Raw genomic sequence first — 15115 nt, 5'->3', positions numbered from 1 at the left:
ACAAATCTTGTACAATATTTTAAATTATAAAAATCACATTATAATATTTAAAGTGTAATATTCTATTAGAATATTTCACTAATTTTTCAAAAAAAAAAACGGTAATTTTTTTATTTTTATTTTATTTTAATTTTTTTATGTAAAAAAGTGACTAAAATAATAATTATAAAAAGAATTTTCTGATTTTTTCTTTTATTTTGCATTTTAAAATTATTTTTAGATTGCGTCTAACGTTCTCACAAAATTAGTGTGGTCTCAAATAAACCTGAACCTATATATATATATATATATATATATATATATATATATATATATATATATATATATATATATATATATGTGTGTGTGTGTGTGTGTGTGTGTGTGTGTGTGTGTGTGTTCAGGTTCATTTAAGACAATACTAATTTTGTGAGACCGTGAGACGAAATCTAAAAATAATTTTAAAATGCAAAATAAAAGTAAAATTCCAAAAATTCTTTTTCTAATTATTATTTTCGTCACTTTAATTACCTAAAAAAATAAAAATAAATAAAAATAAAATAAAAAATATTACTTTTTTTTTGAAAAATACGTGAAATATTCTAATAGAATATTACAATGTAAATATTTTAATGTGATTTTTAGAATGTTAGAATATTCTATTAGATTTGTTTGATATGTAAATTATTATAATATTTTAGTAGAATATATAAAAAAAAGTATTTTTTATATTTTTTTGGTATTTTTTTTAATTTTTTTTTGGAAAATATAAATGATTAAAACAATATTTGAATTTTTTTTTCCGAAAATTTTCAATTATTTTGCATTTTAAAAATGTTTTTTATCTACAAAATGAGTGGCTAGAATTGTGTCTCACGGTCTCACAAAATTAGACCGTCTCACGTGAACCTAACTCTCTCTCTCTCTCTCTCTATATATATATATATATATATATATATATATATATATATATATATATATGGGGATATGGAATGTACATTACATCTCCACCTAAGCTTAGGTACTAAACATCTAAATTAAGCACTTTTATCTTAGTAAATATAACCGATTCAGTTTTCACTTGGTAAATATACAATTTCCCATTACATTTCTTTCCTATATAATCGTTTAACCATCCATTTTTCTTTCCTCAATTATCGTTTATTTCTTCATGTCAGTGAACATTACTGTTTTCCACCATCATGAAGGTCAAAGATAATTAACATTGTTTGCTTTCCTATCAAAATTATTGCTTCAATATTGAATCTGCAACATAAAGTGTTAATCATGAATCTCTTAATTGCAATCTTTATTTAATAAAACGACATAGTTTCATGAGGTTTAGTAGCTAAGCTTAGGTAGGGCTGTAAAGTATATTCACTTTTCCGTATATATATATATATATATATATATATATATATATATATATATATATATATATGTACGATATATATATATATATATATATATATATATATATATATATATATATATATATATATATATATATATATATATAGAGAGAGAGAGAGAGAGAGCTAGGTTTAAATGTTTCTAGCAATTATTATATGCATGTATGGACCAATGAGAATTTAGGAATAATTTAATCATTAATTAAATTAATAAGGGTACATTAGTAATATTACACATGTGCATTAATTAATATCCAAAATTAACAATTGATGGTTTTAATTTACCTATTAAAACCCTACCCCACTAAACCCTTCAATCGTAATAAAAAACAATCGACTCTCTTCATCACCGGTCTTCCTCCAGCCGCCTCCATCAGCACCTTAACAACCCCACCCCCTCATCGGTATTCTCTGATCATAAGCATCACCTACTGTTCCCTTGGCCATGACCAATAGATATCGACTGAGAAGTAAAAATAGATTGCTTTCCTGAACTTCATTTTCACTCGATTTTGTTTTCTTCGATCGCAGTAAGTAAGTTAAAGTGTAACTCTAAAGCACTCTGCTTTCGCACCTTCAATTTATGGCCTAATCCAAAGGTTTTTTCATCCTCACTTAGTCACTTTGCTGGTGTATCTGCCTATTTGTGTATGCGTATGTATAATCTTGTTTTCTTTTTGGTGGTGGTGTAGGAAGGTCTCAATTGGTGTTGGCAATGGTATCAGTGGATGAAAGCCCTTGGTCAAACGTCATTATTGTGGCGGAGTAGGGTGATTCCGAGTGGTCTTCGAATCCGATAGACTCGGTGTTGTTCGCGGGTATTTCATTGGTGTTCGGAATCGCATTGAGGCATCTACTTAGAGGAACTAGAGTTCCTTATACAGCTGCACTGCTTGTTTTTGGCATCGCCATGGGATCACTAGGTTTGTGTAATTTTGTAAGTTACGTGATCCTAATGTTTGTTTGATTACATTCTGTGGAAGAAATTAATTGGTATTCGGTGTTATTACCAATTTCCGCCTAATATATTTAGTGATAAAATCAAATTGAATTCATCGCAGATAACATGTTCCCTTCGTTGTAGACTTTTAGAAAAAAAAGATAATTTGTTTAATGACAGAGTACAAAAAAGAAGTGTGTATCAAACAATTTATTGAGTTTAGTGTTAGGAAACAAGCATGAATGTGAACCATGTACTTTCACCATTCTGTAACAATGGCAATCCATTTCATTAAACCTAAATGAGAAAGAAGATACTCCAACCAATACCAGACATCCAAAATTAGAAATATTTGCAACTTCTGTGAGATTGAAAGAGTACCATTTGATAAGAAAAAGCATGGTACTTGGTAGTACTCATATGTGATTGCTTTCTCCTTAGCATGACCTTTCGATTGATTTAATTTCCTTTGAGTAGTCTAGCATTGTGTTCTTTCCTAAGTCAGAAAATTTATATTTTGCAGAATATGGAACAAACCATGGGTTAGGAAAGGTTGGTGATGGAATCAGGATGTGTAAGTTGAATCAACTTCTTTTGAAATATTGCACACATATATGGTTTACATGCAGGGGTAAATATTGATCCTAATCTTTTGTTAGCTGTTTTTCTCTCTGCTCTACTTTTTGAAAGTTCATTTCAATGGATGTGCACCTAATAAAGGTTGATTTTAATCTTTTATACTTCATTTCATACTATATAACATAGTTGTTATCATGTTATGTCATAAAAAAAAATGCTATTTTCATATCTTTGCAGAAATGCATGGCACAGATGATAATTCTTGCTGGGCCTGGGGTTCTAATGTCAACATTCTTGATTAGGTATTATTTTGGTTCAATTTGTGATTTTGAATTCCGATTTCTATTGTCCCTCGTTATTGTGTATTTGGAATCTAAAATTATATTAGCAGTAAATACGATACTTTTGTATGTATTCTATGTATTCTGTCAGAATATATTCCGCCGAAATAAAATCTATGTATTCTGTCAGAATATATTCTATGTATTTTCTCATATTCTATGTATTCTACCAGAATATATAAAGTGATAATTAATTGCAAGTAACATATTTTTAACCATTATTAGTTTTTGTTGTATTTGTGATAGAAATGACTGGAAGAATGTATTGAAGACCTAATAGGAATAACTTGAAGAATGAATAAAGTTTGATCATACTCACATTTTAATAATGTTGTTATTTTTTAATAATTTTATTTATTTTTGTTGATATTCTTTTAAAATATGTATAATTATATTAAAATGTATAAGACTTTTAGTCTGTAAGAATATATATGAATTTGTATTTAAGTTCGGATGTATAAGAATATATTTGAATGTTATTTTTCAACCTTGGATTCAAGAATTTTGTTATTCTTCATCAATATTCTAATAGAATAAAATTCTGAAAGAGCATCATTCTAACAAAAAAAATATTCTGACAGAATAAAATTGGTTATGTTTACAAATTACGTTAGAATTGAAATTCAATTAGTTAAAAAAATTCAGATTTTTAAAATTGGGAGAATTAATTATCCCTAAAAATCCGAAAATTTCCTTTTATAATTGTAGTTAATTGTCCAAAATACCATTTTCCTAAAATTTGTGTGATTATATGGTATATGCTATCCCATTGTAATATCATACACTATCAAATCATGTTTATTGATTAATTTCATCCGTTGGTCCAGATCTGTGCATTCTGGCACACAATAATTAGTAAAAACAAAATAACCTTGATCACAAATCACATGTAGAACTTAAGATCATGATTACTATTTACCATACCTTATGGAGTAGAAAAGAAAGAGCAAAATGGAAAGCATGAGATCACTATATGACTCGTGAAGCCTAACTAAGGAAATATGAATAATTCCTTATAAAAGACAACTTAGAGAGATTTAATTTTAGAAGCCCCAGAAAACTATATCGAGTGGTGAAGCTTTATCCACCCAGCCATTGACACACGTCTAGTAATTCCATGAGCAATATATACATAGTAATATACAAGTGCTTGACTTTTTAGTCAAATGTGTTAAAATGCCTTTCCATAATGACAAAAAAGAGCAATCTTGAGGATTAAAATAAGCACGTATATATATTATATACAGAAAGTCTATTGGTCTGTATTTGTAACTCTTTTGTCAGCCTTGTGCTGAATTTCTTTTTATATACAATTGCTGTTAAAAAAAACACGTAAATGGGAAACACTTCTCAGTACACAGAAAAAATATCTTTAACTACATTTTTAATTCTTTTTCCACTAAAGATGCTTAATGGTTGGACCACCACTTGCGAACCTAGCAATATGTAAAAGAGTAAGATTCAAAGTGGACACCATTCAAAATGTCCAGAAGGTAAACGCAAACACTATCACTGGTCAGAAAGTAGCACCTTTCCTTCTAGCTCTCTATGTTTTGTTCTGAAACATTAAAACCTTGCACTAAATTAAGTGAAGCTAGAACTTTCATACCTTTTGGTCTTCTAGAATAGCTATCTTGAAGATGATATATTCCACACTTGTTTATTGGTGTATCCATTCTAAGTGATTCCCAAATACATGCTTTTAATGTTAGATGGATCCAAGTAGACATCTTAAGGCATACTTTATAAGTGAAATGTTGCTTTCTAGATTTGGTAAGAAAATTATATATATGGTGTTATGGAACTATAACTTTAAAACCTTTTGACCACTTGTTTTGCAATGGTAGAATATGCTAGTATGTGTCATTTTGCATAAATCCATTTAAGCATGTTCAGATAATCTTTCATGATCTGCCTTTTGAATCATCTTTGATTATGGACCAATCCTTTCTCAATCTTGTTATGTATATGTGTGGCTAGTTTGACTCCAATTTGATCATGATCTAATTGCCAGGTTTGAATATGACTATGAATTCCTTTCAACCTCATAGAGGGTGTTGCTATTGCAAATAGGGAGTTAATTGGGTGTGTTTAAAGCGGTAGGGTTTATGTCATTTAATGTTTGATGGGCATTTGTTAGAATTAGCTACTTGCTTCCATAAGTGAGTGGTTCTCCTACACATCACACTCTTGGTTTGCCTACTAAAAGAATTCTTCAAACACTTGCTCCACTACTACTCCTTTGACCTAAATAAATTACACCTCCTTAAGTGCACTAGCTAACATCATTCACAGGCATTTCTAAGCTAGTTGAATAAGCATACGATAATTTTCGGGAAACATTGTATAACTTAGCAACATTTTTTTTTTTTTTTTTTTTTTTTTTGTAATTCTTAGTATTTTATTTTCAAATAGAAAATAACATTCTGCTTTTGATTTCTTCCATTTTGGGTAAGTTGTCTTAATTTTTGTAGCAACGAAATGCAAAGTAAAGTTGTTATGTTCAGAGAAACTAAATTGTCTAAAATTAGAATTTAACAGGAATAGATTGATATTTATGCAGTTTGATTAAGTTTTGTTAATTGTTTCAAACGTCGGCTCCCCGGAGTGAGCACACTGGTTGACAGTACTTAGATTGTTATTTAAAGAGACATTTTCGCATTTTAAAAGGTTTGAAAGGAATTAATATCTTTTTCTCTTTCAAAACAAGAATTTTGTTGTTGTGTTTAATTTTTTTTCCTTCTATAATTTTCTATTGCATTTCAATGATTCAATAGAACTTAAAACACTGTTGATTCTTCTATTTCATATTTGTAGCGGGTCATAATTATCTTTATGTCTTTGTTTAAACTTTAAAATCTTCAAATTTCAATATGTTACGTTTTAAAATAAACAAATTATTTCCCCAAAATAAACAAATTCTTTGGATAATTTATTTCCTTGTATTTAACATACCTTTTGTTGAGGTAATTATTTTCCTGTATTAGCGGATTAGTTGTTGGATATTTGAATTCCGACTTTGCCAAAAGTCAATACTCTATACTACCAAACATCGATGGTTAAATATTTTGAAGTGTAGAGTGCAACATGCATGATTTTTATTTTTATTTTTTATTACATGATTTAAAAGATATAACTTAAAGATTTTTATTTATTTATTTTATTTTATTTTAAAATTTGATTTTGTTAAAATTTATCTAGATTAATAATTATATTATAATTGGATAAAATCTTTAGAATTTATATTGTTTTTAAATTAGACGATTCCTATTCTAATTAGAAGTTATTTTAGGGTTGAGATTTAATAAAGTTTACAATGAATTTATGAAAATTCTAAAGAACATAGAGTGTTCTTGTTGTTCTTTGTTACCGTTAAGTCTCCTTATTTTTGATCCATATTTATTTTGCATCATTTGGTATCAGAGCTCACCCGATATTGTTGGTCGATGAAGATCTTGAATAGCTAGAAACCATCGCAATGTCGGGCGTGACGATGGAGCGACTGACGTAGAGACCCACAAGATAAGTAGATAGATCGAAAAAAAATATGATCAAATACTTGCATCGACGAGCGCAAGAACTTGAGATGTTGAATCAAGATAACGGGAGAAGAGACGAAATTAAAACCGAGAGTCTGGGAGGACGGCTACAAGAAGCTTAATCATTTTTCTAGACCAAGGCAAGATCATCGTGAAAGAGGATACACCGATAATCAATTCAGGAGCGTTAATTTGATGGTTGAGAATCCCAAATGCATAGGATTTGAGGTATATCTGTCGAGTTTATCTGAATATGAATGAATCTTTTGGGACAATGAGTTTGAAGATGAGAGCAGCCCATTTTGTAGCATTAATTCCGTTTATAATACGTAACCCGTCTACGGGATCATGGATGAAGGCTAAACCGTTGAAGAAGTTGGTGTTGAAAATCATATATTTTATACAAAGTATATATATATATATATATATATATATATATATATATATATATATATATATATTAGATTTTATTATTAGCTATTATGTAATAAATCTTATCACTTTTAAATAAAATATTTATGTTTATACCTTATGTTTATATTCTCTATTTATATTATTGATGTAAATTAATTAAGATTGGTATTTAGTTTAACAAATGTAAATTAATTTATATACATGAACTTAATATTTTAAAATTTTCATTTTTGATCCAAATTGAATTTCTTAATTACTTTCTTTAATTCAAATCTTCAAAGTTTTGACAAGTGTTAATGAATTATTTACACATAATTGATTTGCATAAAAATCTTTGTAACTTATACCTCTTAAAATTCAAGATATGACTAATATGTTTTATAATATATATATATATATATATATATATATATATATATATATATATATATATATATATATATATATATATACACACATGTATATAAAAATAAGTATATTACATATTTATCCATATATATGTGTATTAAATATATACATTATATATATATATATATATATATATATATATATATATATATATATATATATATATATATATATATATATATATATATAACTTAAACAAGGTTTGTCCCAAATTCTAAGGAATCTGTAGAAGATTCTAAAGAATCCTTATCTTGATCTAATAGGTATTCATCACTTGTAAATATAGTGAGGAAGACACCAAACATGTTACATTTTAGACACCCATAACACATAAACTCTTTTTCTTTGGTTCCTGATTATTCATTCCTACAACACTAACTTTATCATCAGAGTGTATTCTCAGGTTCTGACTCGAGAATATGGCTAACCGATTTTTGTAGGTGATGTCGTAGCCAAGGTCAGAGCTACGTTACAGTCTCATATTACATTGCAGATCCCAGTTTTGTTCATTGGCACCATTTGTGTACCGATGTTTTTGCCTCATACGGTACACTCTATCGTTCATTGTCACGAGGATCCCACAATTCTATCTCACATAATGGTGATCACCTGTGTGAATCCTTTGTCTTGCATAGTGGCGATCTCCCTTGCGGAATCTATTATCTTGCATTGTGGCAGTATACTTTTTTAATGCTTAGAACTAAAAGTATGAAACAAAATGTGTCTACACTCAAATTATTTTATATGGGATATATATATATATATATATATATATATATATATATATATATATATATACCTCTGATCATGAGTTCTTTTCTATTATCTACAATTGTGTTTGTTTTGAAATGTAGAAGTTATTTTCCTTTTGGAAACCTTCGATGAGAGGCATTCGAGACAAAGACTTGAGGACAAGTCATTTTCAAGCGTGGGAGAATGATGCAGGAAATTTCAAAGATAATTTGAAGACTTATTAATTTTATTATGAATTATCTCCTAATTGGGTTAAATCTTTAAGTTTTATATTGTTTCTTACATTAAATGATTTATATCTTAATTATGAGTTATTTTAGAATTTATAGATTATTATAAAGTGGCTAGCCGTCTGAGAGTTTGAGACATTTTTTAAGATTTTATAAAGTTTATGAAGGAATATGTGAAAATTTTAAAGATTATAGATTGTTCTTGTTGTTATTTGTTTCATTTGAGTCTGATCATTTCCGATCCGTGTTTATTCTACATCAACATGTCATGAAATATTGTTAAAAAGTTGTACCAAAGGGCTTAAAATCATAAATTCCATCTCGATACCACTAAAAATTGTGATAATTCAGTAGTAAATCTTTTGAATACTAATAGTTTAAGTGCAACGGGATTGTCTCTCGAGACAAAATATTTGCCCATACAAGAAAGAATGGAGGAAAACGACCGGAGCGGTTGTAGAGTTTAGAAATCTCATTTGAAGGGATGCCTCTAGCAACAAGCCCCTTTGGGATGCCTCTAGCAACAAGCCCCTCAGGGGCGCCAAAAAGTGGCGGAATATTTGTATCATATATGTTAGCACAAATGATATGTGTTAAAAATTATCCAAAGGTCTTCCACCTAACATATTTAGTACATGTCACTTATATGAGTTTAATTCAAAACCTTATTTATTATGATCGTAAGTTAAGGTACATGACATATAATGTTCTTCCCTAAACTTACTTGTCCATTCTTATATATCCATTTACTAATTGAACTACATAAAACCATCTAGTTAAATGTTATTTTGGTTTATTTGGGATTGATTGATTCAACAAACAGTTATTAAATGAACCATAATACAAGAAAAAACAGTTTTAATTATTTTTAGTCCCTGAGAACAAATCCAATTAGAATTATAATAGATAAATAAATACAACAATAAGTGTTTGGACAATTGCCTTGATTGAAGGAACCTTTGATATTGATTAATATTAAAAATAAATAGATTTCCTCTACAACTATCAATACAGAGCTCGGAACAAAATATGTTAGACTATCCAACATATCAAAGTTGAATTCTTGGCTCAAAATTGTCGACTACTAAAGGGACAATATATATATATATATATATATATATATATATATATATATATATATATATATATATATATATATATATATGCATCAATTTTAGGGTTGTGGAAGGGAGTTATTACGGTTTCAACTATGTTAGCTTATTTCGTTTAATAACATATCATTTCATGTTTGTGGATAAGAGAAATATCAAAAGAACTCATCGGAAAATATTATTAATAGGAAACTAAGAAAATACAATCGCCCAACAAGTGAGGAAACATACTTGAGGAAACAAACTAAAGCTAAGGGATAGAGCCCAAAGATATAGAGAAACAAAGAAAATACAAGATATGCAATGTAAAGTAGATCCAAGTAGAGGCGCAACACCACTCATCCCCTGGTCTACCAAGTCGATGTCATAAATGCTTTGTAAGGAGCAAGTCCGCTTTCTTGGGTCGGTCAGGTATAAGGTCACTGGAATGAACATTAGGAGGGATCAACTCAAGTTCATCATCACCAATGTTTTTCTTTCTTTGGTGCGAGAGAGCCTCAAACATAATGATGGAAGATTTTGATGGGTTTTATAGGTTACAGAACTAATGTGCTTGCGTAATTTCACTTAAAACTTAAGGGCACATGCAACCTAAAGGATCTATGTCGTACACTTTGAATGAAACATACTATGAACAACAAAACTAGATTAACCCTAATATAATCTAAAAATAATCTAAGAATTAGGGTTACATACTGTAACAATTGGAAAAAATAGGAACGATCTTACTACGCCATATATTGAGTCTAAACAATATGAGTATTTTCAACCAATGAGAGTCCAATGGGTTCTATGGTTTGCATTGCAATTTCAACCCATTGCGAGAATCACATCCAAGCCCGAGATTCGCATCCAGTCGCATTTGATTTGCACTTTGATCTCCTTTTTCATCCATCTATCGTTCGCATCCAACTATCGTTCGAAAGTGGTTCACATTCGCATCGAATCCACTAGTGACTGTGAAGGATTGCGATCGTTCGCAGTCAGTCGCATCCGATCGCAACCAACACCCTTTTTGCAGTCAGTATCACTTTCGCATCCGATGGGCCATTCACACTCATCAGCCTGTTCACATCAATAATCAACAGAGTGTGATCCATTGCGACCGTTCACATTTGTTCACATCCATTCGCACTGATCATCCCATTCTGAGGCGCTATCCTTCCAAGGCGACTCTTAAACTTTCGAGAACTCACATTCGCATCCTAAATCCCAGGACTGGAAAGTTCCTTTCGCATCCAAGTTTCTCTTCGCATTCGTCATTACATTTGCACTCAGCATCACTTTTGCATTCAGCATCACTTGCACATCCAAAACAATGCAACTCATTGCGACCGTTCACATCCAGTTACAACCGGTCGCAACTACTACTGTATTGAGACCTTTTTGCAACCTTATTTACAAATATTACTTGCTCCCTACTCTTTCTTAAAATATATTTTAACCAACTTCTATCTCTAAGTAACTAAACTATCTCCAAGTAACTAGATCTCATCCCCATGAAACTAGACTTGTTACTTGCAAATATTATATATTATCCTTACTTCCACCTCCTCATCCTCCCCTATAAATATCGATGTCTCCCTCTTCCTTTTCCGCTTTTTCTTTGTAGCCCAAATTCTACACTCTTCCTCTCCTTGTGAACCACCAAGACCGAAGCTAGAAAGAGGGCTTCAGCCCCTCGGTTTTCAGCCACCTTCTCAGCCCTTTACACTTCCTTTTTTCTTGGTAAATTCACCCCAAAACACCCTAATTAGCTAGTGAATTAGAGCACCATAAGACCCAAGAAAAAGATACCTTTTATTCACCAAAAGTCTTGTGTTTCAACTCTTTTGGTCACCCACTTTTAGACCCAAGAAATAAACAAGGTAAACTTTTGTTTTCTACCTTTCTTTTTGTCATAAAATTTACTTATTCTTAGTAAATCAAAACTTAACAAAAATCTAACTTATTGTTAATCTATATATTTATGTGTTAAGACCTCCCAAAAGGCAATCAAATCTCAAGATTCGGTGGTACTAGAAACTTCACGAATCTTCCTCGAACCAAATAACTTCATGTGACGAAAGTGAGTTTTATGGCCCCTTTTATCTTTCAAATCTTCCCGGGGGGGGGGGGGAGTACACGCAAACCTTGAGTTTAAGTTTATGTTACGATTCACAAACATTTTACGGTTACCATTTTTAATCAAATTATACATATATATACTTGTATAGTTTTATGTCACTTTGTTACATAAAATTATTATAGTTTATATATAAACACATTTTATACACATGTGTCAAACGAGATTTACAAATATGATTGCATGTTCTTTTCGCATGTATGTTTACTATAATAGTTGCACATATTTAGATTGTTAAGATTTTGGTTGGTTTTACTTAGGCTGAAATCTAGTTTTAATCAAAACGCAGTCGTGTTGCCAAATTTTTTATATGAAAACTTTTTCAGCTTTGCCTGTTTATTAAGCTTTACAACCAAAAGTTTCCGAACATAAACAATTGGGAATTGTAGTTAAAATTTGGATATAAATTTTTTTGTATATTTACACGTTTTTTAAACTTTCAACCAAAAGTTTTTCCAAACATAAAACTGTTGAGAATTGTTACTGAAACTAGGTATTATTGTGGAATTTTCTCATTCATCAACACTAAGAATCACCAACTTAGTGAAAAGTCCTCTGTAATAACCGTTAATCCTGTGTGGGCGAAGAATGTGTGTGTATAGATCTATACGGGCTGACACCCCCGTCTATTGGTTGCTAGCTACAGCCTTCGTCAGACGGAACAGACGGCACCATATTGTTTTTATCTTTTTATCACAACGTCGATGAATGCGTCGTTGGGACAATTTCTTGTTTTTATCTTGCTCTTTTTATCACAAAGTCGAAGCTCCGTTAGGACAATAAGCACTAAAGAGGCTATTATGCTTCTGATAGGTAAAACCATAGCTCAGTTATAAACTCCACAAATCCTGAATTTCTTTTCAAAAATGTTAATACAAGTTAGAATGGAATTGTATGTAGTATAAGGATTTACTCTTAGATCAGGATTAAGTGTAATGTTTTATTTAAATAAAATAAACACTTAAAATACACAACACAAAACTTATGTTGACTTTAACTTATACTTCATAAGTGAATCAGCATCTATACTTGTATGGGATTACAAGTACATTTACACTTAAGTCAAGGTGGCGCTCCTCATTGATTGTTTTACCACTATGAATTATAAAAGTAACATTTTTATAATCTGATAACGGTTCACTTTTATACAAAAATCCTCTTTTAACAAGACAGAGAGTCAAAACCTGTAGGGCTCACCGACATATTTTTGCGTTTATGGATTTCAAGCCTCGTGAGTTGGAATAACCTATCTTGTCATTGTTAGCTAACTTGTTCAAGCCTTTTTGTTTTTGTTTTTTTTTTTAAATTGCACCTTGTTGAACTTGTTCTATAAACTCAGATTCCCAAAGTTTGAATCAATGTAATCATTGCATTCAAATCAATGAATGCATGTAATGTTATTCAAGTCTTGTACTGATCAATGTATGTTTGTTAACTATGATCCAAGTGTAAATGTCGCAACCCCCACGTTTCCGCCAGTGGTCGGGGTGTGACACATACATTTGATTTGTTGTAGTAAACAAATTACTTCAATCATTCCTTTGAAGAGCTTGGAAAGCTAGCACCAAAATGATGATGCCTTTAATGACTTACACCCAAACCCTAGAACTAGAAGACAATTGAGGAGAGAGGAGGAGAAGGAAAATCCGTTCATATACTTATAGGAAAGAATAATCACAAAAATCCTAGCCCAAATGGTCCTATTTATAGTTTAGGTAACTTAGGGACAAAACAATATTTGAATGGATTTAAGCCCAAAGGGTAGTCTTTTTTTCCACAAAATGGCCATATAACATTCATTCGAAGGGAATACTACCTTTGTCCATGGTATCCGAAGGAATAAGAAAAACGTCGTCTGCTAATGTTTCAAGATTGCTACTAAACTCAAGCTTTAATGGTTTGCAAGGTGGTACTTTTTCATATATTTTATGGATTTGAATGTTAACAAAATCAATCCCAACAAATGCAATACCACACCACTGCTTATGGTTGGTTTCAGAGATGTGATATGTCTCTGGCATTCCATTCTCAGATGGATAGGTTTTGATAGAAATATAATCAACATATTCTCCTCTTATTTCATCTTGGTTGGAGCTCAACCACCATGATGTCATGAAGTTAAAATACTTGAAATCAGGAATTAAAACTCGAAATCAAAACTAAGAAACTAAAACTTGAAATCAGAACTTAGAAGATTAAAACTTGAAAGAGGTCGTCACCGGAGATGAGATGGCGGATATAGCACATGTCTGTTGGATTCAGAATTGAATGAGAAGAAGCTTGGAAAGATGTGTGTCTATCATAAAAATGAAGAAAGGGTGGTTGTAATGTGGTAGCAGCATTGTGGTGGCTGCAATGTGGTAGCGTTACGGTGGTTGTAATGGTCCCTGAAGTACATAATTTTTTATCAAATTTATTTCGAGGGAACAAAGTCTTTTTATAGGCATTTAAAAGTGTATGTTAGACTGTAACAACCTTAATGATCAACACAATTTTTTTGAAACCACATAGATAAGCCATGCCAAAATAAATATTAATAATAATAACACAAAAAAAAAAACAAAAAACAAAATTTGGACTAACACTACAGATTGGGACAAACCATATGGACGAAAATTGTAATTTATTATAAATTAAAAATAGTTTAAGAAAAATATAAAATAAATTTTAAAATACTTGAAATTATTTTATATTATTATGTACCAATCATAGAAAAAAAAAGATTGTTATAATTGAAGAGGTGTTTGGGAGTACTAATTTGAAATTCAGTAATAGCAGTTTGATGCACAAAGCATCCGTGTGCAACAAGGGTCGGGGGAAGGATCCCATAAAAGGTGAAATGTGGACAAACATTATAATCAACCATAAATATAAAAGTAGGTATAAAATACTCATTTTGATAGGATTAGAATATTAAACTATAGATTACATAACATTTATTTATATTTAATTTGACAAAACTAATATACACAAACAGTTATTTGTAGGCATCGATCAAAACTTCTTGTCACAAAAAGATTGAAATAACGAGTAAATTGCTGATTCTATATATATATATATATATATATATATATATATATATATATATATATATATATATATATATATATATATATATATATATATATATATATATATAATTTATTTTTATGTAGAAACAAAATTTAAAAATATCGGTTATAATTATATAAGTTTGAATCTTGAAGTGACCTCATTTTATAACATAAATCTCTATAATAAAAATTTGCTGCAATTTTTATTTACTGAAAAGAAAACAACCTTC

The sequence above is a fragment of the Lactuca virosa genome, chromosome 2 (genome assembly GCF_052849685.1).
Source record: "Lactuca virosa cultivar CGN04683 chromosome 2, Lactuca_virosa_CGN04683_v6, whole genome shotgun sequence".
Classification (NCBI taxonomy): Eukaryota; Viridiplantae; Streptophyta; class Magnoliopsida; order Asterales; family Asteraceae; genus Lactuca; species Lactuca virosa.
Note: the sequence above shows the minus strand (reverse complement) of the source record.